At 44.7% G+C, this 15,453-nt stretch overlaps 1 protein-coding gene across 1 annotated transcript in view; it reads right to left on the bottom strand.

Annotated features, from left to right (window-relative positions):
- The window catches only part of DNAI3 (dynein axonemal intermediate chain 3), a 136,124-nt gene that overhangs the window by 120,280 nt on the left and 391 nt on the right, over positions 1-15,453 (bottom strand). The gene's annotated exons all lie outside the window — the stretch shown is intronic.

Consider the following 15,453-nt stretch of genomic DNA (forward strand, 5'->3'; position numbering starts at 1 on the left):
TATAATCATGACTTGTCTAAAACAGTTCTCCCATAGTAAGTACTCACACTTTGTTAGTATCCATGGGCTGCTGTTATGTCCCCAGAGGCCCTACTGAACCTGTCGACCACATGGCAACATGGCCGCCCTTCCACTTCCTGCCTCTATAAAAATAGGCCATACTGAGCAAGCTTGCGCCCCCTAGTGGCTGGAGGAGAAACCGCAGCCCACACGACCAAAAAGTACAGGGCATGATTAATCAGCACACTGCCCCTAGTGGCCACTGGGAGAACAGACAGTCATATCTCTCTCTTTTTTTTTTTTTTAAAAGAGAAACTGCAAAAATGCAGACTTACCATTCCTGCTGCAGGACTCTGAACATAACAGGAGTCCAATCTTCACCCATCACGACAAGCTTTGTCATAAAAAACCTTCAGAGACTGGGTCACCCTTAATGTGGGGTCCACTCTCCTCGACCTGTATAGCACCCTGCAGGAAAGCACCTTGGTCAGAACAAACACTGCACAGGGTTCCATTACGCACGATCCAGCGCCATAAGGCTGCATTACAGGCCTCGAGGAATCTTCTCTCCTTCCATTGAGGTTTGGGTACCATCCATTTTGGCTGATAGCTTTTTCAAGTGGATCCGATTGAAGTCCATGATTCTTAATAGAACTGTCCAGACCTCTAAGACCAATGCAAAATAATGCCAGAGACAGTTCACACTAGACACTAACACCACACCATGCTTTATCATGCATCGAAGTGCACTGTGTTACGGCAGCCTCTTCATTTTGAATGGGCCCCAATACAGAAAAAAAAAAACTTGCACTAAGATACAAGTCAAGTTTTAGGCATCCTCTGCAACAAACATTTTTGGTGACGTCTTCCCTAAGGGTTAATCACATCTAAAGGGATGGAGACTCTGCAACATTTCCCATCAGAACACTGCAAGTGCACCAGCTGATAAAAACAAATTAGTCACTCTGATTTAGAATCAGTATCCAAAAACTTGGTGGAATATACAGCTCTTTTTTTCAGAGCAGAAACAGGTAGGAATCTGTAATAAAGTTTGTTAAAATACTTGCAATGTATATTGATCGCCCAGAGGGGATTGCTTTTTCAACAAAAGTGGAGTTACTACTTTGGCTGGCCATACAGATTGATAAAAAAAAAAAGACCCGTTTCTCCCATCCATACATTTGAGGTGGATGGGGAAACCACTCCCACTGTGCCACGGCCGAGAGAAGGTGTGAGCAGAAGGGCCGGCTGCCCTGGGTGGTGTATTGTAGGGATGGGGAGCTGCAAGCTCCTTCTACTATAAGGCTGAGAGGAGTCGTGACAGCGGCATCACTACGCCCAGCACTGGAAACGACAAGGAGAGGAGGTGAGAGCCGGGAGGAGGTGCAGGCTGTGCTCTCTCTCTCTCTCTCTCTCTCTCTCTCTCATAAGCTTGCACATAATGGAAGGGGGGGCACCATTTGGCATCTTTGCCCTGGGCGCTTGATGATCTTGTCCCGCCACTACGATGTGCCATTGTGTTCTGACGGCTGGCAGCATTCCCTGCTGTCAGAATACACTGATCAGTGTTGCTGGCTATAGCCAGCAGCTTTGATTGCTCAGAAAAAACCCAACAGGCTGGTTGTACAGAAGTCATTCAGGTGGTTCGACTTCTGTACAATCAGCCTGCCCCTTGCCCATAAATTGATCAAAAATTGTCCGGTCCTGGACGCACATTACAGCACGCCACCATAAGGCGCCAATCTAAATAGATCCTAAAACTACTAACTAATCTAATAGGTTGTATCAATGGTGTCCTAAGAGCTGGCAAGCGATAATCAAAATTGGGATAATCAAAATCGGGATAATCAAAATCTTTTTTTTATGAGGTTTTTCTTGTGCATTACCAAGGCTGGGATGTAACTTGGTCGGGTATTCAGTGAACACAAACACAATGCAGTGACTGCTGCCAATAAATAAGTTAAATTAGAAGTATCAAAACCTACAAGACTTTGAACTGATCATGTGCTCTCCAGAAAACATTGTGCAATAGTACTGAATGGAGAGGGATTTCCATGACTTAAACTACAAACAGCTTTGATGAGTATGAACCCGAGTCATCCAAAACTACTCAACTGCAGGGACATATTGCTAGAATAGATGGGCTTGTGTGTTCTTCACTGTTCATTATAAAATCAGAGCACAGTAGAATGTCTAAAAAAAATAAAGAATAATAACCCACTTAAAGTGAACCCATTATCTATGCTAATGGAATTATTTATCAGAAATACATTTATTTTGGAACACTGCACATTACCGCAGGTGCAAGCATCCACTGTGAGACTTTAAAGCCCAACTCCAGCCAAAAACCTTTTTATTGGTTAAAGATAGAGCAGGGAAGGGTTAGAGCCTTTGCTTGTTTTTATTTTCATCTGTGTCCCCATTGATGCGATTTCCCCAGTTAGGAAAGGAAATGATGACACAGATGTAAAACACATTTTCTTAGTGTGCAGAAGCAGGAGAAGTACAGCCAGGACAGCTCGTTTGGCTGTACTTCTCCTGTGGATCACATGAGTGCAGTTCATTCTGCACTCCTAGGACCCGTTTTCAGCTGACGTCACAGAGCCAGTGTTCTGTCGATTTGTGCCCTCCGTCAAAAAGTGCCCGCGCATGCACAGAACGGTACAGCACTCCAGCTGATTTCCCGATCAGCTGGCGTGACGTCACCATAGTGCATGCGCACATCATAGGAGGCATTTTTCGATGGGAGATACCATTTGACGGGCACAATTGAATGCTATGCAAACAGCGGAGGGACACGGTATTTGTCATATTGTGCCTTGCTTTTGCGGCGCGGGTTTACAGTGTGCTCAAGGTCCGGTTTTGTCAGTGTTGCAGGGCGGGTTTGGTGTGTTGAACGGCGGGTTTTGCCTCTAAGGGCGGGTTGCAACACAGACAAAACCCGCCCTTCAACACAGCCATAACCCGCCCCGCAACAGCGAGGCTCAATCTGACAACTATGGTGACCCTCCACTCTTTGCATAGCTTTTAATTGTGGCCGTGAAATGGTATCGTCGAAAAAAGCCTCCTACAATGTGCACATGTGCTATGGTGACGTCAATCCAGCTGATTGGGAAATCAGCTGGAGTGCCCTTCCGTTCTGCGCATGCGTGGGTACTATGTGACGGAGGGCACAAACCGATAGAACACTGGTTCAGGCTTGGGCAAGATCCTGAACCATGAAGTCGGGGTCCACCCACATGCCTGGACTGGGTCTCAGCTCAGCTGAGAGCCTGAGCCGGCCACTCCCACCCCCTCCACTGCCCAGCGCTCCAGTTAGCGAGGGGGGGGGGCAGAGCAGAGAGTCGTGTCGACAGTCACCAGCTCAATGCTCACAGAGCTGTGAGAACCGAGCAGCGATCAGCGGTGTTTGATCGCTCGGTTCTCAGTGTTAGAGCCGGCGGGGGACAGGTGCTGCATCCACCTAGGTTAGTATGATTCTGCAAAAAAAAAAGTCCATACTTCTTTTTTAAGCTGATTATAAGCTATTAGATTTTCGTACCAACATTTTAATGAAAATCCTTAATACATTTAACGGCTTCACAAATGTCACAAAATGTTGTAGTTACAATTTTTGTTAACTTGTAATACCTGATTTTGGAATGAATGGACTTTCCCATATGAAAATGGCATACACTGCTAAGCCTGTTTCAGACAAGCTTCAGCTTCTATAACAGCAGTGTGAACAGGAGGATTTTTTTGCAGCATATTTGGCAAGTACAGAATCACAGTATATATAAAATAATATGCAAAGTGGTTGGAGGGAAGCTTCAGAATGGCAAAAATGTTTTTATTACAAATTATGTGAGCAGACTGCAGTTCCACTTTAATACATAATAAAACAATAGTGCATCGTTCTAGTGTTCAAGTGCAATTGCACATGAATGATCCCACAGCCGTGATGGAAATAAGAGTTTCCAAGAAAGTCTGGTGACAACCATCACTCTCATGCTCTACTTACCGGAAAGACTGTGACCCCCTGATAAGAGTGGTCAACATGCGCTCTTTTTAACAAAGCCGATCCAGCAAAGCCGGAGGGTCCTGTGATAGACTCACCCAGGCAAGAGTCTAGCATTCAGTCCTTTGGTTGGCAGCGGTGGGATACTTCCTTGTGCCTGAAACATCCAAACCACCAACAGGACTTAAGATCGGGATAGCAGACTTCAGTTACTTCAGCGGAGATATGGACCTGGCGTCAGAGTTCCCGGGGAACGTCCGTTCAGCATACATCAGGACTGTGTCTGCGGATGAATACCTGGTACTCAGGCAGCAGATTCGAGTAGGGCTATGGATTGGAGCCCTCCAGGTTGCTGATATACAGCAGGACAAGTGCTTTCCAACCCCAGGGCAACGGGCCAGTGACCAATGGGATTTGCGGATGCCATTCCTGGGAGAGCGGTCCCAAGAGCATGGTCTCTGACAAAAGGTGGACTTTATCTTCATATATTCTTGAGGGATCTTGTTCATAAATATTAATGTCCCATGTGAAAGAGCCCCTTCATTCCTTCAACACAAACAACACATATAGAACCCTGGATAACAGGAGTAAAAGGAAATGCTGAGTCCGGTGTGGTTGTACGGTAAGTCTGATTAGTGCAGATCAGACTGGGGTTCTCAGTCACAAGGTGACTTACACATAGGAGGGGGTAGGGGAGCTTCACAAGGAGTTTCCAGCACTCTCTAAGGTAAGCTGGGTTCCACAAGCCCCCCGCCCAAAGAGACTACCGTCACAGGTCCCTTTCAAAGTGGCGATCAAAACAACTCCAGCACCCAGGCAGCATCAATATAGCATACACTCCCGTTCAAGAGCAGTACTGAGGCGGATATAAAATAAAAAACGCTCCAATAGTGTAATATTGCTAAAACCAGTGTTACTTTAATAAAGAATAAAGATGTACTCACATGTCATCAGCAAACATAAGGCATAGATCAAACGTGACGGACGCCAACAGTTTGGGTTTTCCCAACAGCAAAGATGGCCGACGTGCGGCTGCACATGCATTATGGTGTGTGTATGTGTGTACGTGGCTCCGCCCTACACGTTTCCTCACATCTGACATCATCAGGGGCACACACACACACATACACCTCACCCACTCCTTATATAGGACATCCACTTGGGAAGGGTGAAGGCTGACTAAATTTTTTATGCAGATAAAAGAGTTCAACCCTCTCCCCACCTTCCATTAGGTAGTAAAGTTTTTTTTATTATTCACAGATCTTACTAGGAGTGCTAACTGTCACTTTTAAACAAGCTGCTAGCAGGCTTCAGCAAGCTTTCAACAAGCTTCAAGTAGTGCTGAAGCCTGCCAGCAGCCTGTTTAAAGTGGCAATCAGCACTCCTATTAAGATCTGTGTATAATAAAAAAATGTACTACCTAATGGGAGGGGGGGAAAGGTTTGAACTCTTTTATCTGAATAAGGTCTGAGTTCAACATTTACCAACTGGAGCTGAAGGACGCGTTAAAAAGCTTCAAAGCTTGCTGAAAGCTCTGCAAATACTTTGTCAAAGCTTGCTGTTCACACTGCTCTTATACAAGCTGAAGTCCCAGTGAATGAGGCCTAAGAATGCTTTTTTTAAAGCTTTTTATATTTAACTCATGCTGGGTAGTCATCAATGTATTTTTTTTGCTTGGGACTTAGGCTTTAAGGTATAACTAAAAGCAAAACTTATTTGAGTTTTGGATAGAGTGGAGATGGATTAGAACATCTGTCGGGTGTTTATTGCGGTCTGTGCCCCCCTTACGGAGATTCACCTGCTCCGTTTACCATTATCATCGAGAGCGAAAGTAAAAAAGAAAGTCCCAAATTTTGGGATGACATTAGAACAGGAATAGAGGGGAAATCTTCCTATGAGGACACCAGTTCTGGTAACCACCCGGGATTCCCTCTCTTTGGAGGGATTTCCTTTCCCCTCCTGTTTTGGCTATGAGACAGGAGGTGAAGGGAAATCTCCCCAATGGGATACAGATGGCAAAAAACTGACAGGGGTTAACTCTCTTTTACTCTATCCAAGAAAAAAAAAATATGCCTTCAGTTCTTTAAAGCGGTTGTAAACCCTTTTTTGGGACTTCTACCTATAGGGAAGCCTATAATAAGGCTTACCTATAGGTAGTGGAAAAATCTCCTAAACATGCGCCGTTTAGAAGATATTTCACTTGTAGTCCACCGATAAAGTGAACGGCGCATGTGCGGGGAAGAAACGAGACTCCGTTCCGTTTCTTCCCTAGTGTGTGCCGTTACTGTGCGCGTGCGCGGGAGTGACGTCACGTGGCTCCGGCGAATCACAGAGCCGGAGTCCGCAGCCCGGAAGGAAGAGGGGCTTGAAAATAAACGCTGCCTACACAGGGGACATCGCTGGATTCTTTTGCAGGTAAGTGTCACATAATGGGCTAGTATGCAATGCATACTAGCCCATTATGCTTTTAATTTGTAGGCTACACAGGGAGCAAAAGAGGAAGTAAAACCCATCAGGGTTTACTTCCTCTTTAAAGTATAACTAAAGGCATTTTTTTTCTTTTTAAGTTTTGGATAGAAAGCAGAAGGATTAGAATGCTTGTCAATTTGTATTGCTGGCTGTGCTCCCTTTAGGAAGATTCACTCTCTCCATTTGTCCTCCATTTACTATTATCATTCAAAGGGAAAGTAAAAGAAAATCCAAAATTTTGGGTTGCCCTCAGAAAAAGTAATTAAAGAGAAATATTTCAGTGGGGACACTAGTTTTGGTGACCGGGGGGGGGGGGGGGTCTTTATTTGCAGGGATTTCCTCTCACTTCCTGTTGGACTATGGGACAGGAAGTGAAGGGAAATCTCCGCAATGGGACACAGATGGTGGAAAGAAAAAAACTCAGTGATTTTTACCCTCCCTTGCTCTATCCAAAATGAAAAAAAAAGTTTTGCCTATAGTTCTACTTTAAACTAACAAGAGTGGTTGTTTTAGAAAGGCACACACAGCTCTACTCCAGAAGTTATTGGCAGGCCCTAACAGTACAGAGAACTTTCTATTTGAAACTCTCCCTTCAGTAATATCTCATGGATCAGATGAGATGCCGCCATTTATCCTGAGCCAACACAAACACTGGCCGGGGCACGGCGGCTGTTCATCAGCAAGGCTTGTGTGTTTGTTTTCATGGGGGCATATACAGTAAGTGTGTTCTGCTCTTCTAAGCAGATAGTGGAAACATCAGCTGCGGTGCCGACATCGCTGGACTCCAGGACAGGTAAGTGTCCTATTATTAAAAGTCAGCAGCTGCAGTATGTGTAGCTGTTGGATTTAAATTTTTTTTTTTTGTGGGCGGAACACCGCTTTAATGGCATCACAGTCTAAAGGCCTGCACACATGCTTTGATTTTCGGACGTCAATTGTGTTACAACGACCGATCGTCCGCAAATCTTACCGTTAGTGCGGTGCTTTCGACAGCCGATTTCACTTTTTCTTCAGACAAAACCTGGATGTGCAGACTATAAAATTTTTGTCATATGTGAACTCAACGTCTGATTTTCATTCATTAGTACGGTTTCCATATGAAAAAAAAAAATCGTAAGAGCAAGACTACGCATGCTCAGGAACGAAAGAATAAATACAAAACTATTCAACACGTTACGTCACGTTGTATTCTGTCAAACGAAAATTCTCACATTGTTAGTAACCTCTTCACATGAGACTAGCATGCCATAAAAATCGGACGTTCGGTCGTCCGAAAATCTGATCGTGTGTTTGAGGCTTAAGACCCCATACACACTATTTGATTTTCTTCAGATTTTTGTCTTCGGATTTACCAAACCCATATAATATGAGGTCAAACCTTGAGCCCGGGTTCACACTATAATGTGCTGCAGATCGCACAGGAGCGCTGTGCGTCCCTGTTCCTCGTTTCAGGGACGAATCAGGGCCGATTCTATACCTGAATTCGGCCCTGAAACGCAGCCAAAGACGCACAGCGTTTTTGTGCAGTGCGCTCCGCAGTCACCCCGGAGATATGTGAACCGGCTCCATAGGGAGCCAGTCACATTCTCCTACTATGCGAATTAGATGTGCGGAAACGCACATCTAATTCGCATAAGTGTGAACCCGGGCTAAGAGTTTCAATTTGTATACAATCAGGCAGGCTCTGATTTTGGTGGTTTTGTTAAATCTGAGGACAAAAATCAGCAGAAAATCTAATAGTGTGTACGGGGCTTTAGTCTGTAGGGTTCAATATTGAGTTGGCCCACCCTTTGCAGCTATAACAGCTTCAACTCTTCTGGGAAGGCCATCCACAAGGTTTAGGAGTGTGTCTATGGGAATGTTTGACCATTCTACCAGAAGCGCATTCGTGAGGTCAGGCACTGATGTGGAGGAGACGGCCTGGCTCACAGTCTCCGCTCTAATTCATCCAAAAGGTGTTCTATTGGGTTGAGGTCAGGACTCTGTCCAGGCCAGTCAAGTTTCTCCACCCCAAACTCGCTCATCCATGTCTTTATGGACCTTGGGCCTTTGTGCAGTGGTGCGCAGTCATGTTGGAACTGGAAGGGGCCATCTCCAAACTGTTCCTACAAAGTTGGGAGCATGAAATTGTCCAAAATGTCTTGGTATGTGGACGCCTTAAGAGTTTCCGTCACTGGAACTAAGGGGCCGAGCCCAACCCCTGAAAAACCTCACACAATAACCTCCCCCCTCCACCAAATGATTTGGACCAGTGTACAAATCAAGGTCCATAAAGACATGGATGAGCGAGTTTGGGGTGGAGGAACTTATCTGGCCTGCACTGAGTCCTGACCTCAATCCAATAGAACACCTTTGAGATGATTTAGAGCGGAGACTTCAAGCCAGGCCAGTCCACATCAGTGCATCACCTCACAAATGCGCTTCTGGAAGAATGGTCAAACATTCCCATAGACACACTCCTAAACCTTGTGGACAGCCTTCCCAGAAGAGTTGAAGCTGTTATAGCTGCAAAGGGTGGGCCAACTCAATACTGAACCCTACAGACTAAGACAGGAATGCCATTAAAGTTTATGTGTGTGTAAAGACAGGCGTCCCAATACTATTGGTAATATAGTGTATTTTAGTTGGGGCATATATGTGTTTTTTAACGCAGAAAGGCAGTTGAAGATCAGAATAATAGGCAACTATGGCACCTCATCTGACCCACAGGATATTACTGAATGGGGACTTTCAAAAAGAAAGAACAAAAGAGGTCTAAGCATGTGACATAACCAAGGGCAATGAGGAGACCACGTTCTTGATATAAAAGAAAACTTTACAAGACATTAGAGTTGGGGCATATATGTGTGTTCTGTTCTTTAACCCACAACAGACTAGCCTTGTATGAAAGAGGGCCTAACATGTGATTTAACCAAGAGTGAAAAAGAGACATTATTCCTAAAAAAAAAAAAAAAAAAAAAGCTATAAAACATCAAATTATCACCCCAATGCCCTAGGTATGCGCCTCCTGCAAAGAGTTTTCCAGTGCAGAAAAGTGGAAAAAAAAAAACCTCTAATCATGGTCGCATTTGGCTTAAAGCCCAACTCCAGACAGAAGAATAAAGTAGAAATCTTAGCATGAATGTACAGTGCCTTAAAAAAAGTATTCATACTCCTTGAAATTTTGTTACAACCAAAAACGTAAATGTAATTTATGTGATAGACCAACACAAAGTGGAAGGGAATTGCCTTCAGAAGTCACCTAATTAGTAAATAGAGTCCACCTGTGCGCAATTTAATCTCAGAATAAATGCAACTGTTCTGTGAAGCCCTCAGAGGTTTGTTAGAGAACCTTAGTGAACAAACAGCATCATGAAGCCCAAGGAACACACCAGACAGGTCAGGGATAAAGTTGTGGAGAAGTTTAAATCAGGGTTAGGTTATAAAAAAATATCCCAAGCTTTGAACATCTCACAGAGCACTGTTCAATCCATCATCCGGGAATGGAAAGAGTATGGCACAACATGGCACAAACCAACCAAGACATGGCCGTCCACCTAAACTGACAGGCCGGGCAAGGAGAGGATTAATCAGAGATGTAGCCAAGAGGCCCATGGTAACTCTGGAGGAGCTGCAGAGATCCACAGCTCAGGTGGGAGAATCTGTCCACAGGACAACTATTAGTCGTGCTCTCCACAAAATTTTGGCCTTTATGGAACAGTGGCAAGAAGAAAGCCATTGTTGAAAGAAAGCCATAAGAAGACCCGTTTGCAGTTTGCGAGAAGTCATGTGGGGGACACAGCAAACATGTGGAAGAAGGTGCTCTGGTCAGAGCAGACTAAAATTGAACCTTTTGGCCCAAAAGCAAAACGCTATGTGTGGCAGAAAACAAACACTGCACATCACCCTGAACACACCATCCCCACCGTGAAACATGGTGGTGGCAGCATCATGCTGTGGGGATGCTTTTCTTCAGCAGGGACAGGGAAGCTGGTCAGAGTTGATGGGAAGATGGATGGAGCCAAACACAGGGCAATCTTAGAAGAAAACCTGTTAGAGTCTGAAAAAGACTTGAGACTGGGGCGGAGGTTCACCTTCCAGCAGGACAACGACCCTAAACATACAGCCAGAGCTACAATGCAATGGTTTAGATCAGGGGTCTCCAAACTTTCTAAACAAAGGGCCGGCTTACTGTCCTTCAGACTTTAGGGGGGCCAGACTGTGGCCAGCAGGAATAGAAAATGTCCCAGTATCAGTTGGAATAAACAATGCCCCATCTTTGGTGTCATTGGTAGAAATTGTGTCTCATCACTGGGCCCCATCGTTTGTGTCATTAGTTGGAATTGTGCCCCATCATTGGTGTCATTGAGCCCCATCGTTGGTGTCATTGCGAGGAATTGGGCCCCATTGTTGGTGTCAGTGAATGAAATATTGCTCCAGGGGCCAGATGAAAGCAAGCAAAGGGCCACATCTGGCCCCTGGGCCATAGTTTGGAGACCAGACCTAAATCCAATTGAGAATCTGTGGCAAGACTTGAAAATTGCTATTCACAAAGGCTCTCCATTCAATCTGACAGAGCTATTTTGAAAAGAAGAATGGGCAAAAATGTCACTCTAGATGTACAAAGCTGGTAGAGACATCCCCAAAAAGATTTGCAGCTGTAATTGCAGTGAAAGGTGTTTCTACAAAGTATTGACTCCGGGGGGCTGAATACAAATACACGCCACACTTTTCACATATTTATTTGTAAAAAAAATTGAAAATCATTTATCATTTTCCTTCCACTTCACACTTATGTGCCGCTTTGTGTTGGTCTATCACATAAAATCCCAATAAAATAAATTTACATTTTGGTTGTAACATGACAAAATGTAGAAAATTTCAAGGGATATGAACACTTTTTCAAGGCACTGTATATGTGATCCGGCGCACAGCTGCTGCCCTGTAGCAGTAAAACTGCTATAGGATGGACAGCAAGTAGTTAAAGTGGTTGTAATGATAAGAAAATTTTTAAAACCTCAACCCGTGGTCCCACACTCCTATAAAGATGTATGATGCCATCTCTTTAAATACTAAATATAATTGTGATACAATGTGACTAAATGAATAATTATATCCCTAAATCTGAATTCACACACACACATATATATATATATATATATATATATATATATATATATATATATATATATATATATATATATATATATACACACACGCACACAGTATCTCACAAAAGTGAGTACACCCCTCACATTTTTTGTAAATATTTTATTATATCTTTTCATGTGACAACACTGAAGAAATGACATTTTGCTACAATGTAAAGTAGTGAGTGTACAGCTTGTATAACAGTGTAAATTTGCTGTCCCCTCAAAATAACTCAACACACAGCCATTAATGTCTAAACCGCTGGCAACAAAAGTGAGTACACCCCTAAGTGAAAATGTCCAAATTGGGCCCAAAAAGTGTCAATATTTTGTGTGGCCACCATTATTTTCCAGCACTGCCTTAACCCTCTTGGGCATGGAGTTCACCAGAGCTTCACAGGTTGCCACTGGAGTCCTTTTCCACTCCTCCATGACGACATCACGGAGCTGGTAGATGTTAGAGACCCTTCGCTCCTCCACTTTCCATTTGAGGATGCCCCACAGATGCTCAATAGGGTTTAGGTCTGGAGACATGCTTTGCCAGTCCATCACCTTTACCCTCAGCTTCTTTAGCAAGGCAGTGGTCATCTTGGAGGTGTGTTTGGGGTCGTTATCATGTTGAAATACTGCCCTGTGGCCCAGTCTCAGAAGGGAGGGGATCATGCTCTGCTTCAGTATGTCACAGTACATGTTGGCATTCATTGTTCCCTCAATGAACTGTAGATCCCCAGTGCCAGCAGCACTCATGCAGCCCCAGACCATGACACTCCCACCACCATGCTTGACTGTAGGCAAGACACACTTGTCTTTGTACTCCTCACCTGGTTGCCGCCACACACGCTTGACACCATCTGAACCACTAAGTTTATCTTGGTCTCATCAGACCACAGGACATGGTTCCAGTAATCTATGTCCTTAGTCTGCTTGTCTTCAGCAAACTGTTTGCGGGCTTTTTTTGCATCATCTTTAGAAGAAGCCTCCTTCTGGGATGACAGCCATCCAGACCAATTTGATGCAGTGTGCAGCGTATGGTCTGAGCACTGACAGGCTGACCCCCCACCCCGTCAACCTCTCCAGCAATGCTGGCAGCACTCATACGTCTATTTCGCAAAGACAACCTCTGGATATGATGCTGAGCACGTGCACTCAACTTCTTTGGTCTACCATGGCGAGGCCTGTTCTGAGTGGAACCTGTCCTGTTAAACTGCTGTATGGTCTTGGCCACCGTGCTCCAGCTCAGTTTCAGGGTCTTGACAATCTTCTTATAGCCTAGGCCATCTTTATGTGGAGCAACAATTATTTTTTTCAGATCCTCAGAGAGTTATTTGCCATCAGGTGCCATGTTGAACTTCCAGTGACCAGTATGAGAGAGTGAGAGCGATAACACCAAATTTAACACACGTGCTCCCCATTCACACCTGAGGCCTTGTAACACCAATGAGTCACATGAAACCAGGGAAGGAAAACCCCTAATTGGGCCCAATTTGGACATTTTCACTTAGGGGTGTACTCACTTTTGTTGCCAGCGGTCATTTCTTCAGTGTTGTCACATGAAAAGATAGAATAAAATATTTACAAAAATGTGAGGGGTGTACTCACTTTTGTGAGATACTGGGGGGTTATTTACGAAAGGCAAATCCACTTTGCACTGCAAGTGCACTTGAAAGTGCAGTCGCTCTAAATCTAAGGGGTAGATCTGAAATGAGTGGAAGCTCTGCTGATTTTATCATCCAATCATGTACAAGCTAAAATGCTGTTTTTTACTTTCCTTGCATGTCCCCCTCAGATCTACAGTGACTTTACTTTCAAGTGCACTTGCAGTGGAAAGTGGATTTTCCTTTAGTAAATATCCCCCCCTGTATATATATGTGAATTCAGATTTTGGGATATCATTATTTGTTTAATCACAATGTATAACAATTATATTTAGTATTTAGACCCCTTTCACATTGGAGTGGTGTGGGCGTTAGCAGTAAAGCGCACTTTAGTTTTAGCAGCGCTTTACCGCTGTTATAGCGGCGCTTTTTGGCCGCTAGCCGGGTGCTTTTAACCCCTGTTAACAGCCGAAGGGTTAATTATTATTATTATACAGTATTTATATAGCGCCAACAGTTTACGTAGCGCTTTACAACTTGAGGGTAGACAGTACAAATACAATACAATTTGATACAGTAGGAATCAGGGGGCCCTGCTCCTTAGAGCTTACAATCTAAGAGGGAAGGTCAAGAGATACAAGAGGTAATAACTGTGGGTGATGTGCTGATTGAGAAGATAAATGTACAGTTGTTAGGTGGGGGCCAGATAGGCTTCTCTGAAGAGATGAGTTTTCAGGGATCGTCTGAAAGTGGATAAAGTAGGAGAAAATCGGACAGATTGGGGTAGAGCATTCCAGAGGATGGGGGAGGCTCTGGAGAAGTCCTGAAGGCAAGCATGGGATGAGGTGACAAGGGAGTTTGAGAGCAGGAGGTCAGGAGGTTAATAGCGCCCGTGTTGCGGTACTAGCGCCCGTGTTGCAGTACTGCCAAAGCGCTTTGCAGGCGCTTCAGCAGCGCTGCCCATTCATTCCAATGGACAGGGCATTTTGAGAGCGGTGTATACAATGCTCCCGCACTGCCCAAAGATGCTGCTTGCAGGACTTTTTTTCCCGTCCTGCAAGTGTGGCTTGAGAGGCGCTTTTTAGTTGCTTTTTTAGCGCTAAAATGCCTGAAAAGCGCCCCAGTGTGAAAGGGGTCTTAAAGAGATGGCATCATACATTTTTTCTGAGTGCGGCACCACTGGTTGAGGTTTAATTATTTTGTACACGCTACCTATGAGAGGGTGTTCTGGTGTGAGTGATCCACAAGAATTTTAGGGTTCATTTTACTCAATAGCAATATAGCAGGGGCCAAGTACACATTATATTTGTTATTAGACATTTTTTACCTTAAAGGGATTGTAAAGGTAGAAGGTTTGTATTTTAAAACATTCTATGCATTAGGATAAAAAGCCTTCTGTGTGCAGCAGCCCCCCTAACATTTACCTGAGGTCCCTCTCTGTCCAGGGAGGTCCATGAGTCCCTCAGCTGTCTGACATTCTCCTTCCTGATTGGCTGAGACACAGCAGCGGCGCCATTGGCTGCCGCTGCTGTCAAGGTCAGCTAGCCAATCAGGGGAGAGAGGGGTCAGGGCTCCGTGTCTGAATGGACACAGGTGAGCGTTGACTCAGCTTGGATGCCCCCATAGCAAGCTGCTTGCTGTAGGGGGCACTGAACAGGAGGAAGGGGCCGGGATCACCGAAGAGGAACTAGAGGAGATGAGGAGGATCTGGGCTGCTCTGTGTAAAACCATTACACAGAGGAGGCAAGTATAACATGTTTTTTATTTTTATGGGGGGAAAAAACGAGGATTTACAATCACTTTAATGTATTCCCTGCATTACGGTAAAAAATATCCCGACATTTGTAACGCCCCCTCGTCGTCCCCCCCTTTACTTACCTGAGCCTTCTCTCGATCCAGCACTGTGCCTGTCTGCTGCGGTTCTGGGGTCTCTCTCTCTCCTCACAGGACACAGAGGCAGCAGTGGGAACCATTGACTCCTGCCGCTGTCAATGCAATTCTGTGAACAGGGATCGGGGGGTGGGGCTAAGCCACGCTGTGTGTGTCAATGGATGCCCGCAGGTGTGACACAGTAGGTAGCGGGTTGCTATGGGAGCATACAGAGAAAAGGAGGAGAAAAACGCCAAGGGGGGGACCCCAGAGATGGAGGATCGGGGCCGATCTGTGCAAAACCATTACACAGAGCGGTGAGTATATTATGTGTATTATTTTAGGAAAGACATAACTGCTTTAAAGATAATAATAATAATAATAATAGTAAATA

This window comes from Aquarana catesbeiana, linkage group LG07 (assembly GCF_042186555.1).
Source record: "Aquarana catesbeiana isolate 2022-GZ linkage group LG07, ASM4218655v1, whole genome shotgun sequence".
Classification (NCBI taxonomy): Eukaryota; Metazoa; Chordata; class Amphibia; order Anura; family Ranidae; genus Aquarana; species Aquarana catesbeiana.